Consider the following 8,411-nt stretch of genomic DNA (forward strand, 5'->3'; position numbering starts at 1 on the left):
GGGTTCCCCTGTCCTGTGCTACACCCCTACTCCATTTATTTAGCAAAGGCCCAGCATTTCCCAGCTAGGGAGTTCACTGAACCACAACCCTAGCAACTGGACCTTAGGGACAATCACAATCCGAATGACTTCCTTCCCCCTTAAAGGTAAGTATTGAAAGCTTTCAAAGTGGTGGATTAGGTAGGGCCTCTGGGGTGATCAGGTCAGCAAAGGGGTCAGTGTCTTTCTGAAGTCAGCCTTAGCCCTCCCACCCTCTTTGAGCAGAACTGCCATTTCTGAGTAGCAATCACCCAGGGTGTGGTGTTTCATTACAACATCCCAAACAAATGAAGGTACTCACCCTCCTGGTAAGGACATAAAATGCCTTTAAGTCATCCTCCTCCTTGTTTAAATTTAAATCCTCTGCCCCAAGAGCCTGATTTGCTCTCTGCCCTTTTTGGAAGGGCAAAGTAAGGACAGTTCTTACTGTTAGATAGAAAATAGAAGAGGATAATGGAGCAGGATGAAGGGAATTCTGTAGACAGGCCAAGTCCTGTTTCTTGGTATATAGCTGGCCAGTCTGTCGTAAAACTCTAGCCATTGCCTTTAGTAGAAAACACTCAATTTAAAAACTAATACAGTGTCTTACAGGACAGATGTCAATGATCAGTCATGGACTGTGAGTATTGACAAAGAGCAGTTAGGTAAGAAGTAACCAGTTAACTATTCTGACAACTCCCACTAGTCAGAATGCCCCGAGTGGGTAACTGTTCTCAGCTGCAGATAGTATATCCCAATATAGCCCAACACAATACACCAGGACATTTTCCTATACATGAGCACAGGCAAGGGTCCACATCCTCTTTTCCCTCACCCTCTGCCTCAGCCCCCACCTTTTGCATTATTCTAGAAGATGAGAAGAAAAAATACACTTAACGGATTAAGGGGTATATTAAGACTCAGAAGGGAAGAGGGTCCCACGACCTCACAAACATGCCACCAACCCCACAAACACTCATTAGTTCCTAAGGCTTGTTAAATTTAATTACCCAGTGCCATGGTACAATCCTTTCAGGGATCAGGATGCAGGCTCCTGTTGTCTTACTTTAGAGACCCTGAGCACTGCAAAGCTGTTTCCTAGGCTCTGGTCTTCGGAGCGGGAGTCACAGGCAGGACTGTGTGCATCAGTGACTCCCTCCCAAGGCTTCAAGACAAATCTAGATCATCTCCTGACACATGCTGGGTTTTTAACTCATTTTCAGTATTTTCAAATACAAGTTAAAAAGCAATTTATAAAATCTAAATGAATAGTTTTTTCTATCAAGTTCGTCATTCTTTTTTCTTAAAGGAGTAAAGTTTTCTATGTCAGTAAAGCCTCAGAATAATTTTGCACATTGGTCCTTAATTTCCACCCCTAACCCTAGGGTTTTTATTAGCTATTTATCTACTATTTATTTATTTATTTATTTATTTATTTATTTATTTATTATTGTATGTGTGTTGGTGTTTTGCCTGAAGGTATGTTGGATCCCTTGGAACAGGCATTACAGACAGTTGTGAGTTGCCATGGGAATTAAACCCTGGGTCCTCTGGAAGAGCAGCCAGTGTTCTTAACTGCCGAGCCATCCCTTCAGACCCATTAGATAGATTTTCATTGTGTGTGGCCTCGAACTTATAATGTCCTGCCTCAGTCCCCCAAGTTCCCAAGTGCTGGAATTATAGGCGTGCACCCCTGCACCCGTCTCCTTTAGCTTCATTTCTAAGGGAGCTTAGGCTGCAGTTGTAGCCCACTGCTTGTCCAGCGTGTGGGGAGTCTTGGGGTCCATCCCCAGCATTTACTATTGTAATCCCAGCACTGAAGAGACAGAGATAAGATCCTGGGGGCTCCCTGGGGGAGATGGCTCAGCAGGTAAGAATGCCTGTATCTCTTCCAGAGGACCCAAGTTACTGGGTAGTTCACAACCACATGCAATTCTAGCCCCCAAAAATCCAACATGCTCTTTGCACATCCTCAGGCACACACATATGCACTCACATGCATATACATAAATTTTAAGATATAAACAAGTCTTTTAAAGGTGAAGGATGTCTGAGAAATGACCCCCAAGTTTGGCCTCGGGTCTCTATGTAAATAAGTATACATGCACCCGTGTTCATGCACACATGCACATTTATGCACACATAGGGTGTGGTGGAATGGGGAGAAGGTGTGGAAAAGGTCAAAGAAACTGATAAACTTTCAACTAGCCTAATCAAGGAGAGAGAGAGACGACAGACAGACAGACAGACAGACAGATAGATAGACACAAAATAGAGATGCAGCATTTATAGCCAAAGACACCGGCACATAAATAGCTGGTAGGAACCATTCTACTCCAAACCTGAAAATATAGAGGAAATGATAAAATTCCCAAACACAGACCAACTACCAAATCTGAAACAAGAACAAAATAGAAAATCCAAGCGGATAGAGTAATGAGATCAATGAATGCAGTGATTAAATCTACTGCCTATAAATAAAATGTCCTGGACCTAATGGCCTCACTGATGAATTCTATCAACATTTAAAAGAACTCACTTCAGTTCTTCCTAAAATAGTTTTTCAAACTCAGATGGGAGGAAATCTGTACTGTGGGAACAAGAACCGGGACGTAGGGGGAAAGTGGAGACGGAGCCCATGAAGGTACCGAGTATTCAGACTCCGGGGACCGGCGACTCCGGAGACCGGCGTCAGAGTGCAGGTCTAACTCTATTGTTTATTGCATGAACTTACATATTGCTTTTTAGCCAATTGGGGTACGTTTATGTTTTCAAGGCAAATCGGGGTACAACCTGTGTTGTTTAGCCAAATCTGACTACCCATGAGCCTCTCCCCACCACCAACCCTCCCAAGGCTGGGGGGAGGGGGAATAGTTTCGTGAAGACCGAGGCAGCAGCTACTGCCCTGATCTGGGGTCCTTTGTGTTGTAGCTCTGGTATACCGGAGTCACGTCAGACCATACACAGTGGACCAGGACTCTGAGGAGTCCGAGGAACCTGTGGGCCCCTGCTCTCCGTCCCTCTTCTTCCTCCACCGCGTTTATCTCCGCATCCCCCACACTGTACAATTCTTTCAACAGAGATCAACATTACTAGTGTCAGGAAAGACATAAATAATCAAACAAACAAAAAACCTGTAGATAGGGGTGCCTCTGATGAGCAGAGGTGCCAAAGCTCTCAACAGAGCGAAGAAAGATCGACAGTACATCAAAAAGGTTACACAGTGACAAAATGTGATGAATGATGACTCAACATAGGTAAGTCACCACGTGACCTAACACGTCAACGGAACAAAGACCAAAATGCATAGGTTTGTCGCAATGGGTGCAGAAGAAGCGTTCAGCAAGATTCAATATGTCCTTCTGCAGGAGTTAGGCACAGGAAGGACATACCTCTATATGCTGTATACATACCTGTGTGTATGTGTGCACACACATGTGTGTATCTGCATTCACAATAACATCCTTCCTGATCTGAAATAAGACAAACATATTAACCTCCACTGCTCCCAACTTTGCTGGCATGGGCTGCATAATGGCTCAGCTGATAAAGGCACAGGCCCCAGAGCCTAAGGACCTGAGTTTATCCCAAGACCCCATCTGGTTGTCAAAGAGAATCAATCCTGCAAGTTGGCCTCTGGCCTAAGCATGCACACTGTAGGCTATCATACAGGTGAAGGCAGGTACAAGATAGAACGAGGCCTGCCATTGGATGAGAAGGAAGGAAGGGCGGGGAAAAAAGTTTTAGACAGAAGAGGAGACTGAAGAAGGAGGGAGAAGCAGTGGAGAGAACGTGGAGGCTGATGTTAAAATTCCTGTCTGCACATTTATAGGTTGTTATGAATGTTCTTAAGGGACGGATGGGATGGATGTCAGGGCTTTGTATGTCTAGGTGGGCAATCATATCTTATCAATTGGATCAGAGGTTATTGTGTTGTGTGTTCTTTCATGTGGCAATTTAAGTTTAAGAGAGTGTGTGGCGGCTGGAGACACTTGGCCGCCATGGAATTGGGATGTATATTTCTGGCATGGTGGCAACCTTCCTTGAGAACTAGAGAGATTGTTGCCAGGCTCAGAGAGAAGCCATTTGCAGTGTGATTTGGGATGGAGCAAAGTAGGTGAGACACTTTGCTGACTGAGATGAAGTTATCTACCAGATATCTTGGGGCATTACAGTGCCGGATCTAGTGTGGGGTAAAAGACAGCATTCTTTATAATTTTACAGCAACAGTACATACCCACATACACACAAACATGCACATGTCATGCACATACATGCCATCATGCACATGTGCACAGACAAGTGAATAAATAAATAAATAAAATGTAAAAACTTCTATTAAAAAATAGTAACTAGGGGCTGGAGAGATGGCTCAGCGGTTAAGAGCACCGACTGCTCTTCCAGAGGTCCTGAGTTCAAATCCCAGCAACCACATGGTGGCTCACAACCATCTGTAATGGGATCCGATGCCCTCTTCTGGTGTGTCTGAAGACAGCTACAGTGTACTCATATACTAAATAAAATAAATAAATAAATAAATAAATAAATAGTGGAAGTTTGATTCTAAAAAAAAAATAGTAACTAGTTAAACAAAGGACAAACAAATCAGAAAGTTTGAATATCTGTTTTTCATGTTGTACACACAAAACCCGAATACTCTCAAAAAGTAGCTAAGCTTTTAAGAAGTTAAATAAAAGTGGCAGAAGGAAGCATCATTAGATTAACAGCTGGCATGTTCTAGCAAGTGAGGGGCTACATACCTGAAATCCCAGCTACCAGGGGAGTAAAGGCAAGCCTGTCTCCAAAACCCAACCCACCCCCAAAAAAAAACTACAACAGAAAACCAACAGTAGCATATTTATACACCAGTAATGTACTTGCTAAAGAAAAAGTTGGAAGTAAAAATGAATTAATAAATTTGTACAAGGAAGGAAAAGATCTATACTCTGAAAATCATAAGACACTGGTAAAATGGAGAAATAGACATTATTAATGGATAAATATTGTTATAATGACTGTACTTTCCAAGGCCACCTCTAATTTCAATGCGATCCCCATTAAAATACTGTGGCTTTCTTCAGAGACATAGGAAAGGCAGTCCTAACAGGAATAGGTAACCACAGGAGGCCAAAAACAGCCAAAGCAGCCCCAGCAGGGAGATGGTCGAAGCAGCACAGTCCCTAACTGCAGGGCCATAGGAAGCAAGAGCATCTAAAACAGTGTGGTACTCCATCTAAAACAGACACAAGGCCTGAGAGGACAGAGCGGAGCGCCCAGGGGTCAGTCCGTGTTCACACAGCCTTTCATGAAGGTGCCGGGATTACTCTCAGTCAGTGCTGCTAGCAAAATTTGTTCTGCATGTACAGAAGACTGAAACCAGATACCCACTGCTACACATTCAGATCGACTAAAAATGGATAGATGGCCTGAAACATAAAATTAACGACACTTCCAGAGGCTGGCACTAGAAAACGATTCTTTTTCATTTTTAGTTCAGAGGCGTCCCTAAAAGCACAGGAGATGGTGAAAGCAGAGAACGGATTATTCCAAACTAAGAGGTTTCTGTATAGGAAAAGAAATACTAGTGTAAAGAAGGGAAAATTATCAGACCACCATCCAACAGGAGATTAATGCCTAGAATATGCTAAGTACTCAAAAGTCTGAACACAAAAGACAAACTGTTTAAATACGTCCAGAAGTCTGTACGGACACCCCTTAAGAGGAGACGGACACGGTCAGCAAGCACGTTTGACGAAATGTTTCATCTTGCTAATAATCAGAGAAAGACAAATGAGAACTGCAAAGCGGCATCGCCTCATCCCAGTTAGAGCAGCTCTTATCAGACGGCAAAAGGCTCAAACCTCACCTCCTACAGCCATTATGGAAAACAAATGGCAAATCCTCAAAATGAAAACAGAACAATCACACGGTTTATAAATTCTCTAAGTCTATACACCAAAGAGATAAACATGACAAATACACTTGCAAGCCAGGTATGGTGATGAATGTAGTCTCTCCCAGCACTTGGGAGGCAGAGACAGGCAGATCTCTGAGTTCAAGGCCAGCCTGATCGAGTTAAATAACAACAACAAAGCAAAAATAAAAATAAAAGGTGTTGGCGGGTTTTTATTAAGTTTTTGTTGCAGTTTTCCTCTTAACCCAGTTAGCGCCCAAATGATTGAGACTGGATTATTATATTTATTTAACAAGCTTTAAAGGTACAATAATTGAGCAGTATTCTATATTATTCTATTATTCTCCCTATTAGTCCAAATCCTAGTAACATTTGCATTTTGGTACTGATCTGGCTCTTTGGACTCCAAGTGTTTTCTCACTGTGACTCCTGGACTCTCTCACTATGGTGAACCCCCCACTTCTTAGCTCCCCTGCTCCTTGGCTGATCAGCTGGCTTTATTGACCAATCAGGGAATAATTGTGGAACAATGTTTACACAACATTGAGACAAGAGTTTCTTAGACTAAGAATAGCAACCAGATTTGGGGGCACAGAGATCACCATTTGAATAATATGATAATAATTTTACACAGGGCACATTAATATTATGCCTACAAAAAAGAGATATTTGTACACGCACATTTACTGGTACAGTATCACCATGAAACCAGTGTAGATGCCTGTCAGAGAACCAATGGGTAGATGGTGGTTTATATACATGTCTTAGTTCGGGTTTCGCTGCTCTGAGCAGATACCATGACCAAGGCAACTCTTAGAAGGACAACATTTAATTGGGGCTGGCTTACAGGTTCCAAGGTTTAGTCCATTATCATCAAGGTGGGAGCATGGCAGCACCCAGGCAGGCATGGTGCAGGAGGAGCTGAGAGTTCTACATCTTCATCTGGAGGCTGCTAGGGGAAGACTGGCTTCCAGGCAGCTAGGATGAGGGTCTTAAAGTCACACACACAGTGACACACCTACTCCAACAAGGCCACACCCACTCCAACAAGGCCACACCCTCTTCAACAAGGCCACGCCCTCTCCAAGGTCACACCTTCTCCAACAAGGCCACACCTCCTAATAGTGTTACTCCCAAGGCCAAGCATATTAAAACCAGGACAATACACAATGTAGCTATTCAAAGAAGGAACCTCTGGGGTGTTTGCAGCAACAATGATGAAAACCCAAAGTCCTCATATTAAGTTAAATAAGATTAAAACAGTGATCCCTGGGAACAGAGGAGGACACGGTAGAGAGAGGATGGAGAAAGAAGATATCAGTGTTGAGAAGCACAGTCGGGGTAACAATTGATTTAACAGTCTAATACATTTCCAAATTTCTAGAAAGGTCTCAAATCCCCAACATGTGAGAATTACCAGCATTACCAGAGACCACTACACCACAGGCCACTAACCCAGGGAGCGCAGAAGGACAATCTCTGGATTCTGCCAGATCAGAATTAGTTTCATGTGGTTAGAGAGCTAGCCTAGTGGTGAAAAGCACTTGCTGCTATTGCAGAGGACCAGAGTTTGGTTCCCAGCACCCAAAGTAGCTGTCAACTGCTTATAACCCCAGCTCTAAGGGATCTGATACCCCCTGCTGGCCTCTATGAGCACTGAACACACACACTAACACATGCATGCACACACATACACATGCACTCACACACACATGCACACACACACATATGCATGTACATACTAACACATGCATGCGCACACACACGCACACACACACGCACACACACACATGCACTCACACACACACGTGCACTCACACACACAATGGTTTTGGTCCTTTTTTTAAAAAAAAGAATCTCTTTCATATTCACACTGTCACACAGTTGAAAAGTTTCTGTAGTAAGTCACAGGTCATCTGGACTTATTACCTTCCTTAATGTTTGCTCCAGAGTTTATAAGTTCGATTCTGTAAACCATTGTACTACCCCAAAGGAAGGGGATCACCTTGGAACAACAAATGGATCTTACTTCCTCCTTCCTGTTTGTTCAGTCACTGCTGTCAGTTCAGATGTGTATCAGAGCGTGCCCGTGCGCACGCACACACACCCTTCTCTTACCCCACCTCTCTCTGTTGTGCCTTCTTCTTCTCGTGGATCTAAGTTTCCAAGATGTATCCTTTCTCTTTGCTCAAAGAGCTTCTTGCAGGATTCTGTTGGCAACATGAAGATCAGTTGGAAACAAAATTTCTTAATTTTGACTTCTCTGAGAAACTATTTCTCCTTCAGCTTTGATGGGCGATTTAAGGTTGTGCCAGGTGCTGCGGCTGCACACTCCATGCCTTTCTTCTCTGCTTACCTCCTGCTTGCACCCCCTGCTTGCACCCCCTGCTTGCACCCCTTGCTTGCACCCCTTGCTTGCACCCCCTGCTTGCACTCCTTGCTTGCACCCCTTGCTTGCACTCCTTGCTTGCACCTCCTG

General features: G+C 43.7%; 1 long non-coding RNA gene across 1 annotated transcript in view; it reads right to left on the reverse strand.

The window, feature by feature from the left end:
- The window catches only part of LOC120098962 (uncharacterized), a 29,073-nt gene extending 22,161 nt beyond the window's left edge, over positions 1 to 6,912 (reverse strand). The window contains exon 1 of the long non-coding RNA XR_015645958.1: positions 6,780 to 6,912. This is a non-coding gene — a long non-coding RNA (uncharacterized LOC120098962). The remainder of the gene's footprint in view (positions 1 to 6,779) is intronic.
- Positions 6,913 to 8,411: the final 1,499 nt, after the last annotated feature.

This window comes from Rattus norvegicus, chromosome 20 (assembly GCF_021556685.1).
Source record: "Rattus norvegicus strain SHRSP/BbbUtx chromosome 20, alternate assembly SHRSP_T2T, whole genome shotgun sequence".
Lineage (NCBI taxonomy): Eukaryota > Metazoa > Chordata > Mammalia > Rodentia > Muridae > Rattus > Rattus norvegicus.